The 20,142-nt window shown below is 42.5% G+C and overlaps 1 non-coding gene across 1 annotated transcript; it reads left to right on the top strand.

Annotated features, from left to right (window-relative positions):
* Window positions 1-8,439: 8,439 nt before the first annotated feature.
* On the top strand, window positions 8,440-8,550 carry LOC137676964 (U5 spliceosomal RNA). The gene has a single exon (XR_011050195.1). It is a non-coding gene; the product is annotated as a U5 spliceosomal RNA (small nuclear RNA).
* Window positions 8,551-20,142: the final 11,592 nt, after the last annotated feature.

Here is a 20,142-nt window from a genome sequence, read left to right as displayed (position 1 = left end):
AGACTGGAGTGACATTCGCTTTCCTCCAGTCCTCAGGCACCTCTCCCATCACCCACGACTTAGCAAAGATGATGGAGAGTGGCCTAGCAATGACTTCCGCCAGCTCCCTCAGCACCCGCGGGTACATCCCATCAGGGCCCATGGATTTATGGACATCCAGATTGCTTAATTGGTCCCTGACCGAGCCCTCATCTACCAAGACAGATTCCTCCTCTATCCTGACTTCTTCTGGGGTCGCAGGGGTCCGGGGCTCCTCAGGACAGCCTCCAGCAGTATAGACAGAGGCAAAGAAAGCATTCAGTAACTCCGCCTTCTTTTTATCCTCTGTCTCCAGGGCCCCCACCTCATTCATCAATGGGCCTACATTGCCTCTAGTGTTGGTTTTACCTGCAATGTATTTGAAGAAGCCCTTTCTGTTGTCCTTGACCTCTCTTGCAAGGTTTAATTCCAAGGAGGCCTTAGCTTTCCTAGTTGCCTCCCTACATCCTCTGACAACAGACTTATATTCCTCCCAAGTGGCCAGCCCCTCCTTCCATGATCTGTACACTCAGATCTGCACAACCTTCTGCACATCCAACTTGTATACCGCAACTAACCTCCACCAAACCTCTGAGGAAGGCTTCTGTCAGATGAGCTCGTGCCCAAAACCACCCAGACCATAGATGCTTGTCAGTACATAGATGTGCTCTGAAAAATGTTGCCCACTATATAATTTTTACAAAGCTAAGGAGCAGAAATAGAAGGAAAAAAGAAAAGGCAGTTTTTTGCTAAAGTTGAAGAACAAGCTCTCCAGTCCTCTACCTGAGAATGGTAGTCATCTTTGAGGTCCACCTCAAAATCTGCTTTGGGATCTAAATATCCATTTATTCACCTCAGAATTTAATTCAAATCAAACATTTCCTTTCCTAAGTCACACACTCCGGGACTGACCTGTCACTGAAAACGTAGGACGTCAGGAATATGTATTTTACACCTATACAAAACAAAATCCTTTAGAAAGGTCTCTGAGCTCTTCCTCCACCTGGCAGGCTCCAGAGACATAGCTGTGTTGAGGCAGGGACCTGAGCACAGCCCAGCGCTCTGCAGCTCTGCAGACAGCTCCTAGGAGAGTTCCCATGTTCCCAAGAAGGCTGAGGAGACCTTGGTGGCACCTGTGGGGAGACCTCAGCCCTGGCGGCTGGCAGCAAGTCTGCAGGGAGCTTGTGCAGGAGCAGTGTGGCTTCCAGGAGAGCGGCGGAGGGCATTTTTTTCCATAAAAATTACAAAAATGTTGCAAAATACATGGTTTGGGGAGAGGAAGAGCTTGTACATTGGGGTGCTGTGGTGTGAATGTACCATACAGACAGTCATCTAAGAACAAAAAACAGTCTCTTGCTGGTAACTAGTTCTTCAATTAGTGCTGTTTAATACATATGTCTGGTATGTATGATTGCAGTCCTTCCTCATCTCCGCAGACAAGTCTCCTGGACCGGTTAGGACTTGCACACCGTAAGGACTGGAAAGCACAGACTGCAACATGTGTATGTGCTTGCATACAGAAGAAGAGACTGGGGAAAGGAAAAAAAGGCTTCTCTGAGAAGAAATTGTGACCTAGACTAACCATTTTAAATTGTTTTGTAAAAAAAGAAAACAAATTCAGAAGAAATTTGAATAGTCACAAAGCAAGAGGTCCAGAGCAGGACACTGGTCTTGCATACACCACAAACGTGAAGCAAAGGGGTGAATGGGCCATGCCTGCTCACTTCTCGCCTATGCACAATGCAGTGTCCAAAACCTTTTCCTTTTTCTTGGAAGCACCAGCAAACAAACCAATCAAGTAGGAGTCAAGATAAATCAGGTTATGGATGCCATTAAATACGCAACCTGCTGATGGCCTCTGTATGCTTCAAAATAGTCAGGGACTGGAATGACTGGGTTGGATTCTCAGCTAGGTAGGGAGTCACCACTTTTAAGAGGGAGACATGGAAACAAAGGCCTGGTCAGGGGTCCAGGTTGTCCCCTTTCCTGAGAGACCCTCATGTCCTTCCCAGGCAGACGTTCAAGCAAGCTCCCCAAAACAGACTGCCTTAACTTGACACCTTGTGTGCATCCTCTGAACAGCTGCATCGATCGCGTCCTCGTGGTCATGAGCTCCAGCATCCACCACCTCTTTGCAGAGGCTCCTCATTGATGGGGAATGCACCGCTGCCTCAGCCATGATGTTTGTGCCTCCCTTTGGGGTGCGAGTGCCTCTCTTCATCAGTCTTACTGGCTATTTTGGGAGTAGCTGGAGTTCCTGATCATGGTATTTCACGGCACCTCCTGGATACAAAGCTTACACCACTGCAGGAATGCCAGGTTCTCCCTGCTCTCCTCTGCCTCACTGCCTGCCATTTCTTCCTCCACCAGCTCTACTCACTGCCTGGCACCGGTGCCCCACACTGTCCCACTGAATCCTGTAGCATGCCCTGCACTGGCATGGCCCTGGCAGCTCCCTCCCAGCACTGCTGCAGGTGGGCAACTTCATGTTGGGGAAATGCTCCTTCTGGAGGGTGAGAAAGGGAGCTCTGAAGTCTGTAGCAGGAGGGAGAATAGCTTTTGCCCCCTCAGCAGGCTGCAGCAGGGCTTTCGAACCATACATCTGCTGATGCAGTACTGCTGTGTGTCGTTGGCTCCTCGCACTAGGGTAAAAAATGGCTGTCAGGCTCCTGAAAGGATGTGGAGAAGATTTTATAGGCAGTCTGTGGTAAAAGGAGTGAGATATGACTCCTTGGGGTCCTTGGGGTAGCTGTTATTGCTATGAGGGCTTTCTGGGGGCAGGATGGCTGCCCAGGGTCAGCTGGCCTTGGGGGCAGGAAGGGCAGGCGCTGGCCCTGGAGGTTTTGGGAAGGGGCATTTCAGGCCCTCCTCTCCCCTGCGTCTCCTCTCCCACAGAAGCAGGAAGGGGTATCCAGACCCCATGTTTTTAGGTCTTTTTAACCACCTGCCCCACCACTCCCTATGTGCACAGCCCTGAAGGCAGCAAGATGAGGGTGAGGGATAAGGGAAGAGCAGGGAGGTGAACCCACATCGGGAGGGAAGAGCAGGGCAGGGAAGCAGAGAGGGAAGAGCCAGTGCCCTGGGCTGGCTCAGGAGCCTCCTCAGGGTGCGAGAAATATCACTGTGTCTCCCAAAAGGACTGAGGAGGGATTTTAGGGATTCATAACCTCTTATCCCTGAGGATACAGAGGTGCATCTCTCCTCCTGGAAGCGAATAGGGAGGACAGAGGTTTGTTCCTTAGACGAAGCAGACACAAGTGCCACGAAAGTGAGGCTTAATTGGCTTTGCACAATTGCTGAGGTGTGTTAAGTGAAAAAGTTGTATTTGCTCTTCATTTAGGGAAAGACTCTTCACTTCTGGCATGAAGTGCATTGACTCCTGCAAGCTCTTTCTACTCCTCTGCGGTTATAAGTTCTAGGCTAATATATCCTAAAATAAATTGTTCCCTTTACAATGCGTGTACTCTTCCTTAAAGTCTATGCTGAAGAATTACCCCAGCAGACTTTCTGTTCTGGAGCTTGCTGTTAGAACATTGTGTTTTCCCTAAGCTCTCTGGCTCAGCAACTTTATGCCATATGCAGCAATTGCAAGTATTAATAAGGAGTAGGCAGACTGCTTCTGTCCCTTGGCAGCTTTTTCAACAGCAAGCCAGTATCAGCAGACGCACAACTAGTCACTGTAAAAATGATTTTTTTTTTTTTTTTTAAGTGCTTCTCTTGTTATGTGAAATGAGAAACACACTGTGGTGTTTAGGACGGAGCCATGGTACTTGCTTTATGGTTATGAGCTCCATTACTGAGAGGACTCAGAACCAGCACCTTGTGGGTGTGGGTACCCTGCTCCAGGGCTGGCAGTGGAGGGAAGCAGCAGGCAGGGGCCAGGGACCACATGGGAGAGCACAGTGGGAGGGTTTGTGCTGAACTCTCACTTCATCTAGACACACAAGACATGCAACCTGGCTGTTGTTATCAGGGCATCTTTGGCTCTCCACCTTCCCACACCCTCTGGGTTACAAGCACAGAGCTACCAGGTGGGTCAGGAGACAGTTTCTCCCTGCCCAAGTAAATGAAGGTGCATAACTACTGATTAGGGTACTCACGAAGGCAGAAATGGAAATTGTGACTGAATCCATCGGTGCTCTGCTATTCTAACATTATCTAGCTTCAATGTCTTCAGTCTTTTTTCAGGAAGGATTCCCTACTGACTTGTGCCAAATATATACTGCTGATCAAGCTTCGCCAGGGGAGGTTCAGGTTGGACATTAGGAAGAATTTCTTCTCAGAAAGGGTTGTTAGACATTGGAACAGGCTGCCCGGAGAGGTGGTGGAGTCACCATCTCTGGCTGTGTTTAAGAAAAGACTGGACATGGCACTTAGTGCCATGGTCTAGTTGACATGGTGGTGTCAGGGCAATGGTTGGACTCGATGATCCCAGAGGTCTCTTCCAACCTGATTGATTCTGTGATTCTGTGATTCTGTGATCTCCATCTCTTTAGAGAAACACACTTAAAATATATATTTAAAATATTGGAACAAGATCTGCTTTTTTTCCCTTTGGTGGAATATTTATGTGGATCAAAAACAAGGATTTATTTCATCATTTCTCTGTATACGTCAGAATACCCACATCCTTATCCCATGAGTTTATTGTTCCAAAAATAAGCTGTACTTAAATTCACAATGAATTATTGTGATTATGACAAAAGCCTTTCAGGAAAACTTTGCCTAGGCATAACCAACAGTAATGTTTCATTATTCATTTTAAGACGTTAAAAGGCTCCTTTCTTATTACAAAAAAGTATGTATTCTGAAACAACATGTTTTCATCTGAAGCTAATAAAAAGATCTCACTTTCCCATTATATAAAACCACGTTCCACCTTCTGTATATTATTGTTCAGTAATTTTAGAAAGGATTAACTTCACACAACCTGTTTCACTAACACCCATATACTCACTTTCAACCTGCTGTAGTATGAAACATCCTAGATAATAAACCTTGAGATATTCGGGCTGTAAATGGAGGAGCCAGCTCACTCAGGACTACAGCTGTGCTGCTGAAACCACAACAATACACCACTGTGCCTCCCTTCATTTTTCTTTCCCTTGAATCCACTTTCAGGAACTTTGCTGATCTAATAATTTAATTTACTCGAGTAATGGGGTTTTTTTCGAAATTTTGCCCATTTAGATGTGGTATCTTTGTGCTACTGTATTTGGTCCTACTCTTATGAATAGCTCCAGGCAGATTTCTATGGGCAAGTGCTCCTAATGCATCTGCCTATGGTTGATATTGTTCCTAGAGGTTGTGTAGCAAAATAGCCTCTGCTTTTTACACATTCACATACTGGAAGTATAGCTATTCTGTAACCTTACTAAGATATCTCCTCTTGCTATTTTTTACATCATTTAATGTCCCAGTGTACTAAGCGTGCCCTCCATTGAGAAGATACCAACACTTAGTGTAAATACTCCACCACAAATATTTTCCTTTTCAGTATTATGCATTGTAAAAACCTCTTCTTCTGCCGAAGTATATAAGTAATGTTTGCTTGACTCCTGCTTTTTAACAGATTTTAAGAAGAAACTGATTTCCTTCCAACCATCCTCATTTTGTTAAACATGGTTCTACTTTCTGAGTGTATATATCCAAGAATTAATCATTTCACACAGGAGCTGGTTGAGTTAACAATACAGGTTCACAACTTGTATTCAAAATAATCTTATGATAGCTGTTCTAAAACAGTTCCAGATTCATGTTGCCCAGTGGGTTTTTTTTTTCTAATCAGAAATATGGCTCTCATCCTATCAGATATATACTAGTATAATGGAAATTTAATATCTAGGTCTTAGTCTCTAATTTCGTGGGTTTATTTTTTTCCTGCAGTATATCAAAGAGATACAGAAGTTTGTGCATAAAATGGGTAAAAGAAAAGCCTTCAAAACTAAGACTTCAGTATTTCCATTGACATTTATACAAGGGTCCTATAGTGCTTAATTGGGAGTTTATTTCTGATTTTTTTTTTAATCCCACTATGGTGAGGAAATTTCTCCTCCCTTTTGTGGGACTTTATGATGCCAACCAAGAAATGCAACTTGACTGACCAGATTCCCATGAGTAAGGTGTGGGAAAGAGCTGCCCATAGGCAGCTTGTCAAGGTGTGCCCAGCTGTTACCTGAGTAATGCTGATGGGATACAAACCACCTCCAAGTGATGTGCAAAAGCAGCTTTGGACAGTAGATACAAATGCTGTGCTGAAACTGAGATGCACAGAAAGATTTCTGTGAGTATTACACTTGTTTTAATACAATAAATTCCTGCAGTAATGTAAGAATTACTGGAAGTAGGTATAGCTAACAGAGGAAGAGGGAATTTTTACTGTAGCTGTAATTCTCAGATATTTGATGAATAACATGTTAAATTCCAAGAAATCAAGAAAGCTGTACATTTTGTAACATAAAAATGAGGCCATTACCAACTATTTCCAATTAAAGAAGAATCCCCTTACTCTCCAAAAGCAAATATTCTCCATATTGGATGTGATGCCCGTGGTGCCCATATGAAAAAGATTTGACCCATACATGGAAGAAATGGAACTGATCATAGTTAATTAGAGAACTTCAAAAAGCCACAGCTCCTGGCTCAGAAACATCTTCACTTCTTGTTCTTGAAGTGATGTTGTAATTCAGATAGACAGATGCTGGTACAAAACTGATTTTTTACCCAGAACACCTTTGAGACTGCAGTATGGCATTTGTACAAGAATGAAGACCAAACAGTGTCAGTTATGTGCCCACTTTAAGTCAGGAGCAAGAAAGATGCCGAAAATAAATGGTAGGGGATAAAGAGTTACAAGTGCTCACATCCATCACTTTGACATTTTGGCCAGAAGAGGAGAAAACACTCTTAAGGTTAAGGTTTTACCAAAATGAGATGAATATGCAAAATAACATCACATATAGAGGTGGTCATATTATAAAATCCAAATCATATGTTTGTGTCAGGCATGCTCTGGAGTGGAAGGAAATATCTGGGAAGGTAGAGATAGCTGCAGTACTCACAACAAGGAACTACATGTGGAGGGCAATGTAGTCCAAAGAGAATAAAGAACAGTGAAAACAAACCTCATTACCAGCAGAGAAAAGCAGGTACGGACCTTCTCATCCATACAGTAGGAGAGTGCTCTGCTTTCTGGAGTACACCTGGACAGAAGCTCCTTATAAGTGGTTCCTAACCAGCTGCTCCTTCTCCAAAATGAGTTAGTGATAAAGACGTATGCCTGGAGTTAGCAACATTTCTTGTAAATCTCTTAACAACTCCCCTCCCAAAATTTGGGATGGGGTGCAGGCGACCTCAAACTTCTCTTGCTGAAATGCCCAGGTTGGAGAAACTTAAATTGGCAATTCTTGATCTCACTTGCTTTGTTGGTTTGTGTCGGTCCTTAGAAGTGCAAACCACCAGTAAAGAAAATGTTGGAAGATGTGATCATCAGGAACACGTGGAGCCACATTATCCATACCTATCTAAACTCTGAACAAAAGATCTTAAACAACTGAAGTGTATAGCAAAGGCAGGACAACCACCATCCGCCAAAGGACAACAAGCACAGTGGAAGCCATTACAGCTCCATCCAGCATCGCCACAACAATATGTCTCATTTCTCAGGCTTCCCTGGGAGAGGGGGTTCCTCCCCGTGCCCTGTGAAAAGAGAGTAAAAAGAAAACTGAACAAACTTAGTCTTGTAATTAAAGCTCAATATCTGTAAATTTAGAATCAATAATAAAGTAGGCATCCTAGGTTTTAAGTCTGTCCTGGTTTGGCCTAAACCAGGCCGATTTTCCTTTCAGTGATTTTTACTTTCAGCTAAGTCTCCTCTAAGTAACTGCACTTTCTGAAACTAACTGCATGTTTTGCAGACAGTGTCTACTTCCAGGACTGATAACGCTCGAAGTTTGTAGCTATCGCTGAGGCACCAGTAGGGATGTTGTACAGAAAGGCTCTTGCTGTACTTGTTCTTGAGAGAAACCAAGGTCACTACTGAATTCCTCACTGCTTACAAGTGAAGAGCCGAAGGGGGGTCGCAGCTGCAGGGAGGAGCGGACAGGGCAGGTGACCCAAAATTGACCAACGAGGTATTCCATCCCATACACGTCATTCTCGGTATAAAGGGGGGGGATCACGAGGGTCTCGCTCTCTTTCTGCTATGGCCGGTGTCCAAGGAGGACTCCGTCTGTTTTCCTGCTGCACCCGATCCCGATCCGTGCATCCCTGAATCCGGCTCTCGACCGTCGCTAGGCCCAGCCTGGGCCTTCCCGGAGCCTGCCCTGCAGTGCCGGTGGTGACATGGCTGACTTCAGGGGAGCTCAATCTTGGTTTTGTATATATATTTGTATATATTTGATTATTTCTATTATTATTATTATACTCTGGTTTCTCTTCAGATCGCATAAATCTTTCACCTTTTACTAAAGATTTCCGTGGAGAGGAACAAGCACGAGTGTCGATGAATTTTTTGAAGACAAGGACTCATTTAAACAACTGTCAGACAAACTGTCCAGGATCGAGAATAAACTTGACTCTCTACCTACACAGGCCCGCGTTGCAGCCTTTAGGAAGAAACGCCCTCCTACTGGACCGGCTCAAAGGAAACGGAACACGTCACGAGGTATCCTGTGGTTTACCCTGCGTGATTATGGGGAGGACATGAACAGATGGCATGGACAACCTACCAGTACCCTACAGGCACGAGTACGTGAGTTGCAAGCTAACAGAAATACCCGAGAGCATCTGCCACAGGTTTAATAGTTGGCCCAGCTTTAAACCGTGACAAAGTCCATGCCCCTCTTCCACTGTGTTACCATGGGGGTGTGAACAAAGATCAGGCACTGGTGTGAGATAGCTCTGGGCTGAGCTGTGAGAGGAGCAGTGGAACAAGAGCTGAGACATTCAGGCTGTTGAGTGCTTAGAGCAAGTCCTGCTGAACAATTTCTGTGGTGTCAATAGACTAAACATACTGTTTGGCCTGGTCTGGCCACACCTGTGTATCACCCCACCAACCTTTGCAGCAGTATTCTTTGGCTTTGTAGAGCCTGGGCCGTACATATTCTGCAGGAGAAGTGGATCTGGGAAGGCATTGAGCTCCTGAGGGCAGTGAAGACATAACCTCTTACTTCTTTCTCAGTGCACATTCTCTTCAAAACAAAACACAACCTCAAAATAGCATCTTTATCATATACTTAAAAAATACATGTTATCCTGAAATTATGGCAATTTTTACTAGACCAGTGCCCAAGACAAACCCACAGATCTCTTCTCTATTTCTTTGTGTATTTCTTAAAGCCTGTAACTCTTCTGACTTAGTTTAATGGACTTTTGGAGCGATTTTCTTGTAGTCATAATACTCTGAATCACATGGCCTGGAAAAAAAATAAGTAACCTTTACACTATTGCAATTATTGCAGGCTGAAAAAGACTTAGAGTGAAAAAGAAACAAATTTTGTAAAACAGTGCTGCAATTCAGCAACATCTAAGTGTTACGATTCCACTACTTATGTTCTAATTTTCCACCAAACTGGAACTAATCAGCAGATATTTCATACTTTTTTTATTACCACGTATAGTGTTTTTTGAGCCTGAGAGAAAGGAATTGAATATTTATAGCACAGCAATACTGCATTAGCATTTTTATTCTTGCCACTATTGTTCCAATACTTGTGCATCAAGAAATGCTTCAAAACATTCACCTGATAATATAAAAATGGGGTTTGGATATATGATGGACTCACTGGCTTCTTCACTGCAGAAAATGCTGTCAGTGAAACTGCAGCACCACCTCCAAGTTATTCTGATGAACTATTTTTCTTTTTGTCTTAGGGAAGAGTTTGTGCAGACAGTGAAGTTATCATAACCAGTCCATGCCGCATCATCCTTCTACTCCTAAATGTTACACGAACAAAACAAGTACAATACAAACACCAGCACAACCTTCAAAAGATGGAAAAGGAACAAATAATCTCACTTAAACTCATTTACTTGCACCCAAACTGAGAAGACAACACCCAAGTTCAAGTGACAAAACGATAAGCGAAGCCAGCTGGCCTTAGAAATATCATCACTGATAAATAATGCCAAGCCTTGCAGCTATCTGCCCTTATTGTAACTGAATAGATCCTGAGGTTCTCATTTGAGCCTTTAATGAGACAAAACTACCATGGAAGAAAAGGGGATTTATTTATTTGTCATGCTGTATTTTGAGGAGAACAGAAAAACCATCGAGTTTAACCTTAGGATGTATAAACAGGAGAAATGATTGATCATTGTGTGAGCTGAAATATCCAAGAAAGTGTGACTACAGAGCGCTGATTTTACACCTGGTACCACACTTTACTGACAATGCCTACAAGCGCCTATATCTTATTTCCTTTTGTTAACTAATTTCTGTGCTTCACCCTCTAGCTGTTACAGTAAAAGCCCCATAAGGGGAGCAAGCCAATGCTGGGATTTGACAGGCTACTCCTCCAGGAGCAGCTGGGAGGCCAGGGCTGTGTCATCCAGACACTCATGACTCCTGGCACTTACCTGGAGTTTTTTAATGAAAAAATTACCTGGTTAACCCAAAGACAGCTTCTCATGTGAACACTCAGGATTTGACAATAATGTTGTCTGTTGGTGCCAGTGGGATCCTTAGTCACAACTAGGGACAAGGTAAGGGAGAGACCTCCCTTGCTTATTGACTGGGCCTTGGATGTGGTTTTGCAGATCCCACTGGAGTAAAAGGTCTCCCATCAGGACCACCCAACTGTGGTGCAGGGAATTTACTGTAGGGAATTCACTACAGCAGAGAAATGGAAGAAGAAATTAACTCTGCAACTGTGCGGTTAAGACAGTACCTCACTGGAATAAGAGGTGCAAGTCCCTACACCAGATTAGGCAGGGGAGAGGCACTGAACATGGCTCTCTTGCGCAACACTGCTTTCTCAAGTAACTGCCTCAGCTAACAGGCTACTGGCAGCTTTCATTTTTTCCCATATATTTTCACAACAATAGTCAAGACATCTAGTTGTCAGGTTAATATAGACTGTCCCTAAAGGAAAAAGATCTTGGCTGTTTTTTAAAACCTGCTTTGCTTCAGCTGCAGGTTTCGTTCTTCTTCCCTACACTTATTCATAAACACAAGTCAGAAGTCATGCCAACTAATGGATCCACACAAGGAAACAAACCTTCAGAAAGTTCTGGGTATTTACCAGAGTTCTTAGTTTTCCTTGTCTAGCCAGAAGCCCAGCCCTCATAACAATATCACACTGCAGTAAAGCACAGTATTAGAGACACTGTATGATGAGAAATCAGCAGAATTACTAAAATCTCCCTCCCTTGAAAGAAGAACTTTTTAACGTTTTACATAATTCTTCAGGTAAAACTTGTATTTTGCTGCTGGTAAATATGTAATTATCATGCATTACACATTATTCATTACATTATCTTGAAATTAATTTAATCTAAATCTTTGGAACAAAGGCTGTGTACTCCTTTCTCTGAGGTGCTGCATCTGAAAGCACAATGATGTGCTACCCTTTTTCTTCTCATTTAATTTCTTCAAGTGCTCTGTGAATCCCTGCTCATATCCTTTCTTACTTGGTGACAGATCCTGTCATCTGTTCTTGTTTTTCAGACAGACAAAAATCACTGGTGGCTTTAAAGGTGATTTGCCCACCAACAACAAAAAAAGAAAATAAACTGCAAATTATAAAACTATACATATTCATTCAGATTAACTAGTAAGCGAAATATAAGGGGAGATCTTGAAGGCTGTAAAGCAGAAAACTATACTGATTCCTGCTGATAAGTTAGCCCATTGTTTTAGTGCCTTGTATGTTATTTCTACTTTAAAAATCAGATCTCACCTTATCTGAATAAGAATAACTTTTCCAAATACTATCTTAGTCTTATCTTTCTCTGAAGTATATATAACTCTACATACACTGTTACTCTAAGCTTAGACTGGTGAGGTACAAGTGTAACAGAGCTCTTTTGTTTCCTTTATCTCTGTCTCCCTAGCTCTAATACATGTTATCTCCATACTAGATATAATTGCTTTCCTCATTTCAGCAGAGCTGTAGTTTACACTGCACCATTCCTACCATCAATTTCCTTTTCATGAGCTGAAAATATTGTTGAAAATATTTTTTGAAAAGGAAACTTGCTAGATAGTATCTTGATAGAAATTTCTGGTGAAAAAGGAATCTCTTGCAGACATTTGGAGATTTAAACTAACTGCAACTTCTTCCCTGCTCCAAAGTTCAGGAAGCTTCAGCTGAATTATTTCATAACATAGCTTACAGGTATGCTCATGTAATCAGAAGAGGGATCTGGACAGGTTGGATAAATGGGCCGAGACCAATGGCATGAGGTTCAACAAGAACAAGTGCCGGGTCTTACACTTTGGCCACAACAACCCCATGCAGCGCTACAGGCTGGGGGAAGAGTGGGTAGAAAGTGGCCTGGCGGAAAGAGACCTGGGGATGCTAATCGACAGCCGGTTAAACATGAGCCAGCAGTGTGCCCAGGTGGCCAAGAAGGCCAATGGCATCCTGGCCTCTATTAGGAATAGTGTAGCCAGCCGGTGTAGGGAAGTGATCGTCCCTCTGTACTCGGCACTGGTGAGGCCGCACCTTGAATACTGTGTCCAGTTCTGGGCCCCGCACTTCAAGAAAGATGTTGAAGTGTTGGAGCGAGTCCAGAGGAGGGCAACCAAGCTGGTGAAGGGTTTGGAGGGTCTGACCTACAAGGAACGGCTGAGGGAGCTGGGACTGTTTAGCCTGGAGAAGAGGAGGCTCAGAGGTGACCTTCTTGCAGTCTACAACTACCTGAAGGGAGGTTGTAGTGAAGTGGGAGTCAGCCTCTTCTCCCGGGCAACTAGCGATAGGACAAGAGGACACAGCCTCAAGCTTCGCCAGGGGAGGTTCAGGTTGGACATTAGGAAGAATTTCTTTTCAGAAAGGGTTATTAGACATTGGAATGGGCTGCCCAGGGAGGTGGTGGAGTCACCATCTCTGGATGTGTTTAAGAAAAGATTGGTGCCATGGTCTAGTTGACAGGGTGGTGTCAGGGCAACGGTTGGACTCGATGATCCCAGAGGTCTCTTCCAACCTGGTTGATTCTGTGATTCTGTGATTCTGTGGGTATGATTTATTTCACCTTCAAAAAGAGCCAGTGCTGGTGTTGCCCGTCTCAGTTCACATTCTGACAGGTACTCAGTGTATTTGGATAGTGTGTTATTCACATGTAAGTTCCAGCTTCTATGTTTTAACTTCAGATTGGAAAACCCAGGAGGATCTCTGATCTCCTGATGTTGAAAAGACATGTGTTGGGGTGGAAGTAGGTTAGTGAATATGAGTAGCTGTATTTGGTAGTGACCTGAAGGAACTGTTACAGATGGTGACTTTGCTTACAAAGAAAAAGCATTTGCTCTCACACATTGTTTTCAGCTTTTCCTGCGAGCAACCAGCTGCAGTCCTCTCTGCCCCTGAAGCATTCGTTTTAGTAGTCCCCGTACCTAAGCTTTAAGGTTTTTTTTCTGTGAGCAGCACTGGTGGGGCAGGATCAAGTGTTTTGTCTTTCTGCTGATAACTTTAGTGCTCAGGTTCAGCTGAAGAAGCTTCAACTGAAGAAGATTGATCCTTGGGCTCATTGAAGCCTCTCAAAATCAGTGCGAGTCCTCTCACAGACTTTGCTCAGTATAAAGGATGATCTGTCAGGGAAGCTGTTGTAAGTTTTATTTTCTTTTTTTTTTTTTCCCTCCGTTGGTCATGCCAGGCCTCCTGGACACTCCTACTGTTAAAGAATGAGGTTTTATGCTATCTGCTCAAGTGGAAGGTATGCACAACACAAGAGTCTAGCAATTCACTGAAATCAGTTGCGAACACTTCAAACTTAATGGTAAATAGATACACAAGTTTTGGTAATAAACAACAATGAATTAAAGACAGTGATGCTTAAATACTACACGTATTTTAATATAAAGAATTAAGCAACGTCTGATATATTTTCATGGCAAGAAAAAACATAAATCAATTCTCAAATATCTGGTTAAGAACTTTATTTAGGGTAAACTTATAATCAAATTAAAATGCCTTTCACCATACAAGAAAAGTCTAACAAATTAGAAACCTTTCAAAAGCTTTGGAGGATACTAAAAATTAAATAACAGCCTATTTGCTAACATATAGCTTCAACAATTACAAAATAATTCTGTAGATTTACAGATTTTAAAGTTAAAGGCTATAACGACCAGTGAGTCAGAACTCCAGCATCACATGGCCTGGAAAATGGCCTGGTCTTGATTTAAAGAAGCTGGCAGAGAGACAGTCCATCGCATGCCTCAATGAATTGTTTCAATATTTGGTTATGTATTCCTTTACAAATGTTAGCTTTATTTCCAGTGTGAATTTCTTTGCCTTCAGCCTCCAGCTACTAGATTTGACTGTGCTATTTTCTGCTCAATTAAAGAACTGTTAAAGACTCATGTACTGTTGTGTCAACCCACAGGGAGCCTGGCTACCAGAAGAGCATATGTTGAAATTTTGATGTGCCTTAGCTCACGTTAATATTTCCTATGGCATCTCTTCCTGCAGTGAAATCAACCCACACGTAATGAATGCCTCTAAAGTAATAGGGGACAAGAAAATAATCCTGGGAAGGTGGAGGCCCAACTGAACTCTGCTGACAGCAAGTTGCAACAACAAACAGGTTGCCCTGTTTCTGTATTTTGGGGGCACTGTGGGCTGGGCAAATTTAAACAACAGAATAAGGCACTACTTTTCTCCCTCTCCCAGCCCTGGAATACCTGAAGGAAAAATTGGTAAGAGTATGGGATTTGTCTTCCCATCCAGTATTTCGTTGCATTATAGGGGCAATTCAGCTTTCAGCTGCAAGTTCCTTCACACACTGATATCATAGTTTTGCTTTTCACTTACAAAGGGAGGTGAAGGTTGTCACTGTACCACAATCCACATCTTCAAAGTCTAGCAAAATCATGGAGGATGAAAAATGATTTAGAAAGCTCAGGGAATCAGAAAAGATAAGAAAAAAACTAAATAAAATATATAAAGACAGTCCTGCACTATGTGTTTTGTACTCACCTTAGCCCAGTAGCTGTAAGACGAATTATTCCATGGGAGTAGTATACACCCATGGGAAAACCAGATACAAGCATTACTGTGTTTCTTTAGGCTAGAAATGCCAAAATGAGGATATACGCACTACTGCTCCTCCTGTAAGTAATACAGAGTTGCAGTTTTATGAGTCATTTGAGATTTTTCCAAAACAGCATGTTAGATGATTACTATACACTGCTCTCACTTTTTAGACATTTATGGCTCATATTCAATAAATTAAGTATTTCTTCCAGTTGTGTGTACTTTGCTTTTCTTTTTGCCAGAATAACATTTTTCCTATTCATATTTCCTAACAATTTAATCATTAACATTCAACCTTAGAAGATGTGTTTATAAACTGTCAAAAGTCAGGTTTTAATTTTTTCGTAAAAACGAAAAGCCAGATATTGTGTTCATTTTCCAACAGCAACACACAGTACCAGGGTGTGCATTAATAAGACACTGTTTCTTATCCATGTGTTTTAAAATATGCCAATGCTTAAACAGTCTTCAAACTCACAACCTGGTATTTCTTATTGCCGCATTTTCACAGTATTCTTTCCCGATAATAGGCACTCCTTTAACTCTCTTTGCCATTCATGTAAATCAATGCTTTTCTGCTTGATTTGCAGTTAGTAAAAGGAGAACTTACTAACTAAAATGTTACAATCAACATGCCGGTGTCTTCTGCTCCCTTCCGTTATTTAACGAGAAGTTTGAAGTAAAATACTGCACTGTTCTTTTGGACTACACAGAGAGCAGTGTTATGTCAAGCCTTGATAATAGTAAACAAGCCTGCTTCCTGTTCCACATGCTCTCCTAAGACACACTTGAGTTGTCTTCCATTTTCTAATTATTTGCTGAAAGTGAAAAGAAATGGCACGCCTTAGAAAGAAGAGAACAGAAACTGAAAAAGCATATTTGTTTCTATTATTTTGGCATTCTTGCCATTGCTTGATGCTTTGCTTATCTCAGTACCAGTTACCAAAGAAACACAAAATAGCATTGTCTTTTTGGAGAAAAAAACCCCTCTAAATAAAATCTTGATTGTGTTCTACTTTCACACCATAATAACTTCATATGTCTTGTCTGTACCCATAGTCCTTATGGGAGGAAGGAGACATTAAAAAGGAGTGCCTTCCATCTTTAATGTATGGACTTTGTGCAGCCTAAGCAAGAATGCAGACATTGATCTCTGAGATACAAGAGGACAACTCCCTTTCAGTGCCTCTGCCACTTCAGGTTTAGTGACACTACCAAATTTGTTAATCCCAAACACCAGTTTCCCAAAACCCAGTTTTCCCCTCTCTTTCCCAAGTCCCTCTTTGGCTACTCTTCTTTCTGCAGAGTCTAGAGGGAACATTTTGACTGTTCAGACCTCACCTGGGCTTAGCCTTTCTGTGTTTTCGCCATAAGCCTTGCCTGGAGTACGTTGACTGGGAATCACAGAATCATGGAATACCAGGTTGGAAGGGACCTCAAGGATCATCTGGTCCAAACTTTCTTGGCAAAAGCATGGTCTAGACAAGATGGCCCAGCACCTTGCCAAGCTGAATCTTAAAAGTAACCAATGTTGGAGAATTCACCACTTGTCTGGGGAGATTATTGCAATGGCTGATTGTTCTCTTTGTGAAAACTTTTCCTCTCGTGTCCAATCGCAATCTCCCCAGGAGTGACTTGTACACATTACCCGTCATCTTATCCATGTGACTTCTTGTAAAAAGGGAGTCTCCATCTTCTTTGTAGCCACCCTTTAAATACTGCAACATGGTGACAAGGTCTCCCCTAAACCTTCTTTTCTCAAGGCTGAACAAATCCTGTTCTCTCAGCCTTTCCTCATATGGCAGGTTCCTCAGTCCTTTGATCAATTTTGTAGCTATTTGCTGGACCCTCTCCAGCCTGTCCACATCTTTTTTTTGTATAGCACCGATCAGAACTGAACTCAATATTCCAGGTATGTCCCGACAAGTGCTGAGTAGAGTGGGATAATGACTTCTCTATCTCTGCTGGTGATGCCCTTGTTGATGCAACCCAGCATCCTGTTGGCTTTCTTTGCTGCAGCAACACACTGTTCGCTCATACTGAGTTTGTGTTCCACCAGGACCTCCAGGTCCCTTTCCACAGAGCTACTCCCCAGATGGGTAGGTCCCAGCCTGTGCTGCACTCCTGGATTATATTTTCCCAGGTGCAAGACCTTACACTTGTCCTTCTTGAACTTCATAAGGTTCTTGTTAGCCCACTCTTCCAGCCTATCCAGGTCTTCCTGCAGGGTGGCTCTCCCTTCCAAAGTGTCCCAAGTGGCCAAGCTCCTGTAATATTTCACATACCATCTCTTCCTTCACTGACGGTGGGTCTGTGTTTGCATTGACCTGGATTTTTATTCCTAAGGCCTGGGGCCCAACAATGCTTACAAAGACAGAGGTGAAGAAAGTGTTGAGAACCTCTGCCTTTTCAGCGTTGGTGACTAATTCACCTCTCTGTTTAAGAACAGGCCAATATTTTGGAAGTTTGTTGCTTTTCTAGACAAAAAGACAGGTGCTGCTCTTATCTGGGAAGCAATGGCAGAGATATCTTTCACTTCTTTAGGCTTATAGGTATATCTGTCTAGTTTAGCAAAATTAATAAAACTACAGTGAACGGACTGTGCTGATGACAGCATCACCAAGTGAGGTCCTGGTGTCAGTCAAGCATCAGACAAGAGACCTCAGACCAGAGGACTGCCTGTAGCTGCCCTCCCTGGAGTGCTGGTTCTCTTTCCTCTGCCCACCAGCCAGCCCAGCAACTTAAGGAGCACGGACAGGAGAGGAAGGGAATGAAAGTTCATACTCTGATGCATAGTCTGCATCATTGATATCACTGCTGCCATGTGAAATGCTGCTGGCTGTGGCATAGACATTGAAGCTGTGGGAGGGTCATATCGTCCACATCTCTGCCCTCTCCTCTGGCTCCTTCCATTCACTCTTCCTCCCACCCATTTAGACTCACTCAGAAAGATATTCTGCATATGACTTTAAGACTGCAAATGTTTGCTGAGGGACTCTTCCTCATGTGCAATGCCATCAAAAATCCCAGGGCAGACACCCGGAATGATGCTTGGACCCATGGATCCTGAGAGCTTGCATAGTCACTGTTTAATGGGGGTCATTTAGGAAATATTTCTACTAAACAAACTTGCAGGATATACTACTCAGCAATGGGCTTCGTCATGTGCCAAGAACAGGTCTTAAAAACTTTAATATAGCAGAGTAACTGCTACTGATATAGAGATAGTCTCAATACAGTCACACCTGATAAAACTGCTATCCTTGTGCACTCTGCCCAGGAAATGAGAAAAAAGGAAGTGCCTGTCTCTCTCCAGATACAATGAACACAGAGTACTAAATATTCTTTCCTGCATCACACTCAAATTAAACAATATAGCCAAAAGTAAGAATATGAATATTTCTAAGCATACAGGCTAAATTTTGAGAAAATAATTCTCAGCCTTGGAAGTGGAAATGCTGATGCCCAATGTGGTGTATACCCTGTGGAAGAACTGATGGTTTTGAACACTTCTCATTTCTGTGAGCAACATGGCAAAAGGCAACTCAGCAGCAAGCTGTCCTTTGTTTGAATATTTGTTCTCTTTTCTCCTTCTATGCATGCAAATAATTTGCATTACCCTGGAGATGAAGGTAGACTTCACAGTGCTCTAGACTTTCAAACCATGCACTGCTTTCCTAAGCATCTGTATTCCAGTCTTCTGAAGTAATTAACCATCTTCCTATGTGGAGAATCCTGCTTAAATTGCTTCTAGAATGTAACCAAACTTCTGTAGTCATTCCTGCTCTTTCCATGCCTCTGATGAGTTGTTTTCCTTCATTTACTTCAAAGTTAAGTATAAGCTCTTGCTTAAAACCTATCAAAAAAAGCAATTCATTATCAAATGAGACCTTTATGCTGAACGACATTAAGAAGTAAAGGTCCATCTCAGAAGTAGCCATGTATGATCAAAGCTATGAATATGCTTAACTATCTCGAAGAAGTAAAATCAAACTAGTGAGCAAGTTTACCTTATGCATAGAGAAAATCTTTAACAGAGGTAACAGAAAACATCATTTTTTTTCAGCAAGGACTTTTTCCTGTTTCTGAGCGTAGTTAATTTTCCACCAGATCTCTGCCTGGAGGTGCTATGAAATTGTTCCTTTAGTCTGTTTGCGTTTGAAGAGGCAGAAGAACAGATATGGTTTTAAAAGGCCTGAAACCAGACACTGAGATTTTAACACATTTTTACTGACTGATTTTTCATTCATACTGTGTAGACCAACCCTAAAATTTAAAAGCATGCAGGAGATGATTAAAATAGTGATTGGCACACTATTACATTAATTTGTTTATACTGGTGACATAAACAAAGTCCTCAAAACCTGCAGGCATCATTAGAAGCTTTATTAAATGCTTCTCATGATTCTTCAGAAATTATTTGTCAATCAATACCACACTAATTAATTCTCATATAGAGTTCTAGTAACCTTATCATTATTGGTCTTGTCACAGTAAGATTTAACCACTTTACAGAAAGACATTCATCAGAGAGAAAAGGGCCAGGCCACTGACCGAGTTACAGATGACTCTTGGGAGGCAAAATATTCATTGAGAAGTTCGAGGGTCTGACAGATTTTAGAAGAGTTTTTAAAAAAAGAGAAGGAAAAGGGCTAGTGCAAATAATAGTAGTTCAGGCTGATAGTGATCACAGACAGCTAGACACTTCGAAATGCTTCACTATAGCTGCAGCACAGTAGGGCTACAGGACAGAGAGCTGTCAGGAGCTGCAGAAAGAGAGAATGGGTGGCCATTGAAAAGCTTTGCTAAATTTCTTCTTCAAGACTTTTCTGGTCTGTTGGGGCAGGCAGTGTCACCAGTGTCCCTGGCCTGTGTAGTCCATGTCAGAAGGAGACGTGGCAGCATGCCATTGCCCTATTTCATCTAGCTT

This window comes from Nyctibius grandis, chromosome Z (assembly GCF_013368605.1).
Source record: "Nyctibius grandis isolate bNycGra1 chromosome Z, bNycGra1.pri, whole genome shotgun sequence".
Classification (NCBI taxonomy): Eukaryota; Metazoa; Chordata; class Aves; order Nyctibiiformes; family Nyctibiidae; genus Nyctibius; species Nyctibius grandis.
Note: the sequence above shows the minus strand (reverse complement) of the source record. Positions and strands in the feature narration are given on the sequence as shown.